The sequence below is a fragment of the Tenrec ecaudatus genome, chromosome 4 (genome assembly GCF_050624435.1).
Source record: "Tenrec ecaudatus isolate mTenEca1 chromosome 4, mTenEca1.hap1, whole genome shotgun sequence".
Taxonomy (NCBI): Eukaryota; Metazoa; Chordata; class Mammalia; order Afrosoricida; family Tenrecidae; genus Tenrec; species Tenrec ecaudatus.
Window position 1 is genome coordinate 199,577,837 of NC_134533.1, and position 12,381 is coordinate 199,590,217.

The window sequence follows — 12,381 nt, forward strand, 5'->3', positions numbered from 1 at the left end:
TGCATAACCCGAGTCTCAGATTGGCTGAGAAACTCTGCAGCTCTTTTTTGTGGTTAAGTCAAATTGTAAAGGACATGGTTATGTAAACGCTCAGCTATGCGTCATCGGTCTTGCTGGCCTTGGGCAACAGTGCTTGCTCTTGGATGACCACAGAGCGGCAGCTCTCGTCCAACATCCCCTTTGTCCAGGAAATCTCGTAGCACCTTGGTGAATCGCACAGAAAGGCATGTAATCAGACCACAGCCTCCATTTGGGTCCCCAACCAGTGCTGTCGGATAGAACTGCCGCTGGTCACAGACACATTGGGCAGCAAGTTCATCGGATTGTGCCGGGAACTGTTGGGCATTGGCAGGGTAACTGAGAAACAGGTTTTTTTTTCCTTTTAGTCAATTTTAAGGATTTGGGATTTAATAGTCTCCTTTGGCTAGTAGCACCCTGCTAGCCTTCCCAAACTTGCCTTCATGGATATAAGCTACCAATCTGCCAAGCTTCCTCTAGTCCGCAAATACGTAACTTCAACAGCGCGTCCCCGAAAAAGGGCCAATGAAGATGGCTTGGCTCTAGAACACTTAGAGTTCAGTGGAAGAAGCCCATTGACTCACAGAGGACCAGGCAAAATGTGATGGGTGCCCAAAGGACCCTACTGTGGAAGCCAAAAAAGCCAATGAGCCAAGGAATGTCAAGGAATGGGCTAATGCAAACAGCCCATTCTTTTCAGGGTACATTCCCCCAGGGGCAGAGCCTGCCAAGGATTGGAGAGTGAAGCATTTAGTTGGAACTTGCAGAAAGCTCTAGAAGTGGAAAAGTGAAAGGGGGAAGGGGAAATGGCCAGGAAAGGCACCTTCTCCAGCCATTTCCACGGGAAGCGATTGAAGCTCAAACTCACTAAAAGATTCTGGGAGACACGCACCCCTCAGCTACCCCATGCCAAGGGAGAGGAAGTTGGGGTGCTTATACACCACTCCCACCAATAACTGGTTGAGGTCTGCTTTAGGGCACCGGGCTCCCCGCTTTGGGGAGAGCTCCTTTGGGGGGAATGCTGGCTGTTAGAAGCGGGGTGAGCACATTTAATAGAGATTGAGGGATCAAGCCTTTGCTGTGCATTTGAATTGGTTTAGTTAAGCAAAAGGTGGGGTGCAGACAGATGGGTCCGCTTGGTGGCAGGTGCAATGGCACAGAAGTGCACCACAGAGAGGCCAGCCATGGGGCAAGCCGAGGATCCTATTCACAGATGGCTGCGATCTTGAGCGCATCTGAGAACTTCCCTGGCCACTCTCTTCCTTCTCCTTTCTGAGCATCAGGAACTGGTCTTTTTGAAAAGAACTCTTTCCCCACTTGAGTTTCTGAGATGTTCTTCAAATTCCAGAAATTCAGTTTAAAGTCTGCACCTCATCTCCAGCTGCAGGTCCTTGTCTTTCATAGCCTATCAGTTTTCAACAACTTCGCTGGAATTTCCTTCTGCTTCTGCCCAGTTCAATCCCAATACTGTTAGGCTCATCATTCCTCTGTCTCTGTTCATTGATTTCGTCCAAGGACTGGTGCACTCTGACCTTCAGGCTAAAATCCTTGCCCAGTACTGATTTTTCTCTTCCTTAAGTATTATTGACACCCAACCAGGCTTAGTTCTTTGTGTCTTGTCTATGGCAGGGTTGACTAGCTGAGATTGTATAGCCCATAAATCCTAAAATATTTACTTCCTGGCTCTTTACAGAGTAAGTTTGCTGAGTCCTGAGAATTCCACGCCCACAGGATCAGGGTCTGTGGCACTCACGGCCAGGACGAGGGAGACATGGGATATGAGACCTTTGAACAAATCCCATCAATGCTCGGGTTAGTTCTACCTAAACCCAGATGCAGTTGCAGATAAGCAAAAATAAGATTCTAATGCAAACAGCCAGAATTACTTCCTGATGCCAATGCTAACACCATGTACCAAAGGGAGCCTGGTGGAACAGTGGTTATGAGTTGGAGTGTGAGCTGCATGGTCGGCAGTTCGAAACCACCAAGAGCTCTGCAGGAGAATGACTGGCCTTTCTACTCCCGTAAACAGTTACCCTCTCAGAACTCCACGGGGGGTCCCTATGAGTCAGCATGGATGCGATGGTCAGGAATTCGGGTTTGGTTAAACAGTCTGTACCAAGATGCCAAATTGGGCATTCTAATGGAAGCCACATGATCCCATAGGTCAGTGGTTCTCAACCTTCCTAATGCCGTAACCCTTCAATATAGTTCCTCGTGTAGTGGTGACTCCCCAACCATGAAAGTATTTTCATTGCTACTTCATCACTGTCATTTCGCTATGAGTGGATCAGGAGACTCCTGTGAATATGTCGTTTGACCCCCAGAGGGGTCGCAACCCCCAGGTTGAGAACCGATGTCATAGATGCTTTGCTCCAAACAGGACTATATGCAGAACTTCCCCACCCCCACAAAACCTGCAAACCAAGCTCACCTTCATGGAGTCCCTTTTGAGTCAATTAACTCTAGGACAGAGTAACGCTGCGCATTTGGGTTTCTGAGGCTGCCAGTCTTTACGGGAGCACACATCTCGTCTCCTCCCGCTGAGTAGCTGGTGGGTTCGAAGGACTGACCCTGTGGCTAAAAGCCCAGTGAGTGACATACTGCCTCCCCTCTTCCCCCCCGGGCTTATTCCTCACCTGTATTGGGATCAAAAGGAGGGAAATGATGGAAACGGGGGAGATTTTTTTTCTTAAGACAAGAGAGCTTCATCATATTTTCATGGACTGGATAAAAGAAAGCTGATTTGTATATGGATGTGAATGAAGGGGAGAGCAGAGTGGAGGCCCAAAGCCTATTTGTAGACAATTGGGGATCCCCTCACAGAAAGATCACAAGGAAGAGACGAGGCAGACAGGGTGCAGTACAGCACCAATGAAACACACAATTTTCCTCTAGTTGTTTAATGCTTCCTCTCCCCACACTGTCATGACCCAGCTCTACCTTATAAATCTGGCTAGACCAGAGCATGCACATTGGTGCAGATAAGAGCTCACAACACAGGGAATCCAGGACAGAAAAACCCCTGAGGAACAATCATGAAAGTAGCAATAACAGGAGGGGAAGGGGAAGGTGGGGGGAGAAATGGGGAACCGATCACAATGGTCAACATATAACCCTCTCGCAGGGAGATGAACCACAGAAAAGTGGGTGAAGGGAAACAGCGGTCGGTGTAAACCATGAAAAAAATATTTATACATTATCAAGGGTTCATGAGGGAGGGAGGGTGGGGAAGTGGGGGGGGGGTGAGCTGATACCAACGGCTCAAGTAGAAAGAAAATGTTTTGAAAATGATGATAGCAACATATATACAAATTGTGCATGACACAATGGAGGGGTGTATGGCTTGTGATAAGAGCTGTAAGAGACAGCAATAAAAGGATTCTTTCTGTCTCACTACTCTGCACGGTTAGAGACCATGCTGAGCAAGCCGCGGAAGGAGTACACCTGCCGCTGCAGGAAGGGATGAGGGGAACGTTGTCCCCACTTCTCTCTCCTGCAAGGGGTCATGCCTCAGCCTGTTGTAGCCCCCAAGGCTGAAAAGCCTAACAAAACGATCCACGTGGATAAGCACACAGCTGTGGGTGGGGGTTCTCCATGACCGAGTTTCTCGAAACACATCTCTGGGTCGTGCTTCCGAGATGCCTAACGCCACTCCTCTGGTCCACAGCTGAGCCCTGAACTGTTGGCATTCCCCAGGGACCACCCAGCTTGAAGGGGGCAGCTCTTAACAGCACATCCAGGTGATCACGGGGGAATCCAGTCAACTGAAATGTTTTCCTTTGGTGATCTCAAATGATCGTGGGACTCTGGTTTGTCTGGTTTTTGACAGAAGGTGGGGATGGCACAAGTGTTCATTCAGAGATTCGGGGGAATAACTTGAGTCCCCCTGAGTCCCGTTGGTTCCACATAGTGGGGGCAAATCCCAAACCCTCAAAGCTCAGACACTAGATTTTCAAGTCAATGGGGACTGGCCATGTTAAGTCCTGACTTCTAAGGTTTCAGGGGACGGTAGAAACCCCGATACTCGCTGGGAGATAGGACAAAGTGGGGGAAATGTCTTATGATATTAAAGATACTTGTAGATTATAAATATAGATATGGATACAGAGTCAGAAATAGAAACACCTGACGATGCCTTTGAGTTGGAATTGACTCGATGGCAGTTAGTTTGCCTCTTGTGTTTTTGAATAACGCCTTTAAAGTCTTCCTACCTAGTCTTCGCCTTTTTAAAAGTTAATCTTTCCTGGTTCTTGGAGAACTAACTAGTTCCTTGGGCAATGCTTACTAGAAGAGAAGTGTCGCGTGGCTCAGATAGAACCCAACTCATGGCTGTGGTCTCTGTAGCTGGACTGGCCCGCCCATTCCTTTGCTTACTTGCTAATCCCAGCTTCACTCACTTGCAGTGGGGAAAATGAACACTAGGGGGCCTTCGCCAATGCTGGCGCCCCCGGAGAGCTCTGCACAGAGATGCGTTCAGTGCGCAGAGTGTACGTCTGCGGGCTGGGTGGGGAGGGGTGGTTTTGATGATATGCAGCAAAGAACCAGCTAAATCCACTCTTGTCCACCGCATTGTGAAACTAGGGGATTCCATTTATACCCCCAGGACTTGTGCAATGTAGTGAGCCCGTGAGGCACAACACATTCCACTTTGTTCCTCTCTGGGCTAATGCAGTGATCCCTCTGATGCAGGTCTCGGGCAAAGCTAGTTGAAACTCAAGGCCAACACAATTCCACTACCTTCCCAATCTTCTTCCAGCAGGGCGAGCCCACGCCCAGTGGGCATGGTGAGAACATGTCAGGTTAGAATGAAGGGCACCCCGAACAACACACTGTGGCTCAGAGGGTGAGCATGGTTTGACTTGCTACTATACGAGTGGGACTCCTTAGCTGCTAGGGAGTCTAAGCTCACTGCTATCAGGTTGATTGAGACTCGTAGGACGGAGTCGGACAGCCCCTGTGGGGTCTCTGAGGCTTTAATGGAGCAGAAAGCCTCCTCTTTCTTGTGGAGACCAGCCGGTGGTTTCGAGTCGCTCACTTTACAGTTAGAAGCCCGGTGCTTGGTCCGATGCTTGATTCCACGGGGTTGTAGTGGCACACAGAGGTTTTCAATCTTAATAAACGCGGCTCGATCCCTGTCTGAAATCTGACCACCAGAACAGCAGCGCCTCTGACTGGGGACTAGCAGACTGGGCAGAGAGGCAGATCATGTCCTCACCCCATCAAAATGCTGTTCATTTGTCGGACTCCAATTGGTCACAAACATTTACTGAGTTGTCCTAGACATGATAAGGGGGCATAAAGAGCCGGGTACAATAACAACACCCACCATGATTCTCAACTTCAAGGAGATGAACCTGATTGATATGTATCGAATCAAGGCTGTGCCTCTCTCCACCTCTCGCTCCTGCTCTGTGCCTGAGACGTTACCTGTATGGACGGCACCAACGGCATCCCTTGCTCCCTGGGATCAGCCAATGGGGAACATCGGCAGTGGGAAGAAGGGAGGAAAAATCATGTCGGAGTATTTGTTCCTTCAGTGCTGGGGTCTGGCCACACCCACCGACAGAGGGTCCCAGCTCCCAGAATCTCTCCACACAGTTTTGTTACAACTTCTTACCTTCACACCCAGGGCCTGTACAGGCTCCGTGACTTCCTTACCTCTGGGTGCTCCACTCTTCCTGCACTGTGTTCTCACCTTTGTTACAATCGTTTTGTAACAATTTGACGTGCCCCTCAAATTTCCCAATGTGCCTGTGCCAACTGTTTCCTGTGGGGACTTGAGGGACATGAAGCATGTACCATGGGGAGAGGAGTTGACAATAAAATAAATAGCTATGCTCAGTGTCAAGGAAGTGTTTAGGGAAGACTTCACAAAGGAGGAAGGAGCCCCGGGGGCAGGGCGATTACCCACTGGGCTGCTAACTGCAAGGTCAGCACTGCAGAGCCACAAGGACAAGGCTTCCTGCTTCCTTAAAAAGTCACAGTCTCAGACTCACAGGGCAGTTCTACTCTGTCCCATAGAGTCACTGTGAGTCCGCCTCGACTTGATGGCTGTGATAGGTAGGTTTATTGTGCCAACCGGGCCAATAGGAACATGTGGGATTAATCAGGTTGCAGTTCGATTAGAGGGCAGAGAGATAAATGGCACGGCAAGGCTCACCACTCCCTCTCTTGCTCTCTGGTGATCGTAGTGTGCTGGAGCGTGCTGCTGTGTTAGCTAGTTCTCTGCCTCAACCTGTGGGCTGCACTACCTGTGGACCAAGCCAACCCATGGATCCTGTCGTTAGAGCTTGAGGCTCCTTTGAGACCTGCTTCCCCACGCTGCTGGTGTGTACATTGCTTGAGCTTGAGGCTGGTGGATCCTGTTGCCTTGCATTGCTTGTGTTTGATACCCCATCCGGACCTGCTCCACTAAGCTCCCAAACTACTGACTATTAGTGACCCACCCTGCTGTTTGCTGCCTGTGGGCAAACTCTGTTTGCTTTGCCCGAGGGAGGACTCTGCTGTCTGATTCCTTGACCTTGGACCCAGCAGCCCACTCAAGTTGAAGGCCTTCTGGGATATTAGCTGTTCCATGGAAGTGAGTTGAACTGAGCTTTCTGTACTGATATGTGGACTAGATAGCTGTTAGATGCCTTCTCATCAGATAGATAGATAGATAGATAGATAGCTATAGATATAACCATAAGTGTCCTGGTTTCATTTCTCTAGAGAACTCTACCTAACACAATGGCCAAGAGTTTTTGGTTCATGAAGGAAGAGGGTCTAAGTTATGCCTTTGAGGAGCACAATGCAAAGAACAGTTAAGCAAAGGAAGAGTTTGAAACAAACAGAGCATGTTCAGGGAAGAGGAATAGTATAAACAGAAAAGGTGGACAAGTTGGGAGTGAGCCATCTGGAAGAAAGGCACTTCGATAGCTACATAAAGACCCTTCATTGCCAAGAGGCTGTGCTTACCCTGTGGTCACTGGAGACCCACTCTGGCAGAGACACAACATTGGAGGCTTGCCTGCTTCACAATGATTCCCACAGTGGTCATGATCAGGCTCCTCCCATGCCCTTTTGACATGTTTGACCCCATTCTGACTTCACTAACATTGGACTGTGAAAAATTGGATGAAGACACACAGACATGGGTGAAATTGATACATCTTACAGACACAGTCTAGCAAGAAGAGCCCTGAACATGCAGCTCTGAGACTCCTGACCCTCTTGAAGTTCAGAGATCTTTCTTTCTTCTTGTGAACTGTCCAGGTCTTGCCCATACAGTCCTTCTTGGCTGAAGTTGTCCAGAGCCAGTTGACGTTGTTCACAGATCAAGAAGACAAATGGACATGGAAGTGAAGGGGGCAGTCAAGAGGCCTGAGGGGAGAAGATGAGTGCTTGAAATGAGTTACCAAGACGTGGAGCCTCTTCCTATAACCCTGGATAAAATAGTGGTGGCGGATGTGAAAGAATGGTGAGACAAGCCATTACCTTGGACACATAGTGTCCACTGAGGACAGAGCCTGGCCAAGGGCTTGGATTTAATGGTCGGGATTTGGGGCCATAGATTAATCTAAAGAAGATCCGGAATGCTAGAACCAGAGTAGTGTGGTTGCTTCTGAAGGCATTATGGAACACAAGCAAGAAAACAGCACTCACATATGAAAACTCTCCTTCTTGAGTTAGAACTTAAAGCTACCAAGTAAGACTGTTAGAAACAATTCAAAGCCTGGGTGGTCAGGAGTCTTCTTTATAATATGAGCTGAGTTCATGACTTTTCCAACAAAGCTGTGAGAGGGAAGGCGTTGACTTGGACAGAGGGGGAACCAGTGGGAATCAGGATGCCTGGGGATGTAGAGCACCTCGTCCAGATCTTTTGCTGGCCTCTGGTGCCCTGTTGCCCATGCTTCTCCTTCCTAAGGAAGCCATTTGTCCTTCCTAAGGAAACCGTTAACTCCTTGTCTTAACCTCCATTACGGTCCATCTGAGCAAAAGGATTTGCATCCACCTGGTAGAGCGTCAAGTCTAGAATCAGAGTCCAGTTCCATAAGGATGGACAGAAATTGGTTAAGCCAGATACACAAATCTGGGTTTGAGTTTTGAGTGAGCTTCCAAACAGTAAACCTTGTGGCGCTGTGATTGCACATGGGGCTGCCAACTGCAAAGTGAGTGGTTCAAATCAGCTCGCCTCTTCTCAGGAAAAAGATGGGCCCTTCTGACTCCCATAAGTTAGTCTTTCAAAACCCACCAGCACAACCCAACTCTGTCCCATGAGGTCTTCATGAGTTGGCATCAACTCGATCGCAGTGAGTTTGTCTTTTTGTTTTTGCGTAGCAGTAGGAAGAACAGGATTGTGGACTGCACTGAATGTACTGACAGGCGCATTCACTGGAAAGATTGCACTCAATAGCTGGGCTCTAGGAGTTCACCGATTGGGCTAATACAAGTGCAGGCAATACGAAGGCAGATCCATGATAGGCAAGTTTGAAAGGTTGGGGACCCCTTGGAATTATCAGAGGAAGACAGGGGCATCATATTTCTCCACCTTGTGGGGTCTACCACTCTCATTCACCCTGTCTCTCAAACTCACCGCCATCGAGTCCATGCCGCCTGTGAGGGGCCCTGTAGGGACCCTGCACAGAGTAGAGCGGCAATCCCTTCCTCCAGGAGAAAATCTCATCCTTCTCCCGCGGAGGTTTCCAATGCTAATCCGGTGGTCCACCAACCAATGCATGACCCACTGTGCCACCAGGATCACCACTCTTCTATCCTGAAGATAAGCTTCCAGAGGGAAGGCCGGCTGGAAGGACCACGGGAAGGGCTACCACTGAAAGGCCATCTCTGATCGCAGTGACAAAGACAGTAGAGTAAGGGTAGCGGGTTTGCTTGTCCGGCACCAGTGAGGTGTGGCCATTATAAAAGCCCACAGAAACAGGATGATGAGAAGGGCTGAGGGAACGAATGACCTAACATCCCAACGTTTCTGGCTGCGCTCATTCCTCAGCAGGATCCTGGGAATGAGAGGATGTCTCACTTGAGAAAACTTCAGGGCTGGCAAACGACAGGCCCGTCTTGAGTAACTCTGGTAAAGAATGTGATCTCTCCCCAACTTCTCAGAAGTGAGTCATTATGCAAAACCAAGGCCTCTGGAATAATAAGGAAAGCATATACCCCTGAGGGAGAGCTCCACAGCATCACCACTCCTGAGAAGCTTCTTCCTAGTTTGTCTTGAACAGACCTGCAGTCATTTTGCTAATGTGAACATCGTAACACAGGGAAAAGGAAACGAGCATGCTTTTCAGGTCTCGTTGAATGCCATTTCCAAGTTGGGGAAATCACAATGGCCAGTCTTGGCGTAGATGCTCACGAGAGCCAAGAGGTAGGGTTGTGAGGTTGTGATATGAGCTTGTTTCATGGTAAACCACAAAAAGGGCCTGAGCATACTGGGCCAAGGGCTGGATTCTCACACTTCTCTTCAGATAGTTACTCTCCGAGGACGCCATCGGAAGTCTCTTTCAAAACAGAATATCAAAAACAATACGTGCAGAGAAAAGAAGTTGCCTAGCCATTTCTAATCGATCAAACACAGTGACTATTGTCTCGTGGGCCTACTGCTAAAGGAATGGACTCCTTCCCCTACAGTGAAAAGATGGTTAAGGATAAACCACACAGCCGGTGCTGCTCAGACAAAAGGGAAGAGTATTGTAAGTGAGGATGCCAATCAAAAAGCAATATGCACAAATATAATCGATACAATTGATGCGTGGGTTGCTAGAAGAGCTGGAAGTTCCCCCAATAAAATAAATTTTTAAAAACCAATATGAAAATATCTGAAATGGCAGTTTTATTTTGGGGTGTGTGTGTCAGGTATTAGTTAATATGTTTCATTAATATTTTAAAACTCATGAGCTGGCTTTGTGTGCCTCTTATTGTTCTTATTTCATTCTTAACTGTATGAAATAATAAACTACCTTTTGGTATATCTTTCTTTATACTTCCAGTGGGCATTCAGGCAGCAAACTGGTGGTTAAATTACTTGAAACCTACAACTGGATCTACCTCATCCCGATCCTGCCTGATGAACATAACTCATAAACATATTGTGTGTGTATGTCTTAAAGTCGAACATAGCAGAACTTGTTCCTAAAGAACCACAGGCATCTTGTCATTGCTACTGTTAGGTGTTGCTGATTTGGCTCTGAAATGTAATAATCCCATATGCACCACAGACGGAAACACTGCCCAGCTGCCTAGGCAGAGAGGCTGGGATTTACAGCACATCATAAATATGGAGGATAGTGACATCAGACCGAAAAATGGAGGATGACTACATCATTACACCACTTCCAAGGACATCATTATAACTGCCACCCCATATTGCCTTGACTGTCCCAGGTTCCATCAACCTTGCTTTGCTTGCATAGCCCACCCAATCGTTATGTGGGAGTCAGTCACAAAGGCTATAACTTGAAAAGCCATATTAAGTGGTTCAATGCACCTCATTGGCAGAGAAAGGCCACCAGAAGAAACCATTTCCTTTTGACTGGCAGGGGTAGGGGACACACGGCCCTCTTGTTTCAGGGTCATGGTACTTTGGCGTGTTTCTGGTTCACTTTAGTCTTCAGGGATTTGATCATATCACCATCAAAGGGACCTCGTTTGTGCCTTATTGTTGATACTGACTTTAGATGTCTTGATAAAACACAAGACTGGAAGATCCGCCTCAAGGAAGATCTTGGGATTCAGTGACCAGGGTCCTGTGGGACTATCAACCCCAAAGTAAAGGTCAAGTTACTGAAATGCATTAATTATCTACCACTGCATAAACACACACACACACACACACACACACCAGAATCCAGTGCTCAAAACAACAGTCCTACCTGTTACCATGCCCATCCTGACTCAGGACAACTCCGGGTGTGTCTGCATCGCCTTGGGCCCCACGGGGTATTCAATGACTGGTGTTTTAAAAGTGGATTGCCAGGCCTCTCTTACAAGGCACTTTTGGGTGGACTCAAACTTCCAATCTTTTGTCAAGCGTCTTGACTATTTGCACCACTTAGGGGCTTATACACACAAGCACACACACACACACACACAAACACCAATAATGACTTATTACTCTGGGCAGTTTGTAGTTACTATAATCTGGGCCTCTGCTGGAAGATTCAAAGGCTGGGGCTGGAATCATCTGAGGGTTCATTCCTTCCATGTCTGGCAGCTGATGCCGGCTGTCAGTGCAGGGCCTCCTGAGAGCTGTTGGCTGGGACGGCTGCAAATGGCTTCTGCAGGTGATCTCACAAGTTGGTGTCTGGGATCTTAGGGTGAGCATCCCAAGAGAAGGACAGACAAAGAGAGATAGACACCAGTGGGAGCCATACCTTTTTATGAACCTGACTTCTTGTGTCTCAGCATCACTTCCGGTCTAAATGTTGCTGTCATTGGGTGATGGCGAGTTACTCCCAACTCACCACAGCCCCATGTGTCAGAGTAGAATTGCTCCACATCCCTGCCTTGACTGTATAATATATAGATATATAAATCACGCAGTTGGAGGCTCTTACAGCTCTTAACAATCCATACACCCATTGGATCAAGCACATGTGTGCACATGTTGCTATCATCATTTCCAAAACATTTTACTTCTCCTTGTGCCCTTGGTATTGGCTCCTCTTGACTGTCGTTTTAATGGAAGCAGATCCCTTGGCTTGTCTCCTGCAGACACTGGGTGAGTTCGGACGGCTGACCTCTCTGCAGTGGAGCACTAAACCATTCGTGCCCCCGACACCTCCTGAGCGCACATGCTTGGGGAGAGGTGTGCGTGGGAAAGCTAGCTGCTTGTTCCTTTGACGAACAGGACAGCATTGTCTCACATGGACCAACGCAGCCAGCTCGGCCTCGGGAGTGAGTGAAACAGTGGCTGGACTGTCAGACGCCAGGGATAAACGGACGCTTTGCCCTTTGTTCCCTGGAAGCAGCTACAGAAAAGCAGCACCCGCAAAGATCTTGTCCCCCCGCCGCCGCCTCCCCTCCAGCTGTGAATAATCTTGGTTGAAGGGTCCATGCCCTGCTCTGGAGCTGATTCTGACTCACAGGACAGGGCAGCGCTGTCCCGGAGGGCTTCTGAGCCTGGACATCTCGCAGGAGCACAAAGCCGTATCTTTCTCCTGCAGAGCGGCTGGTGATTGTGAATTGCTGACTTTGCAGTTAGCAACCCAACACGTGATCACTATGCCCAGGATGCCGGCTCAGTGGACTAGATCCTTTAAAATGGGATTGTTGTCTTATTTCCTGTGTCTCATTTCTGACAGCCTTATCGTGGTACCGAATTACAGCCAAGAAGGGAAAGACGAAGGCAAAAGGTTGGTGCCC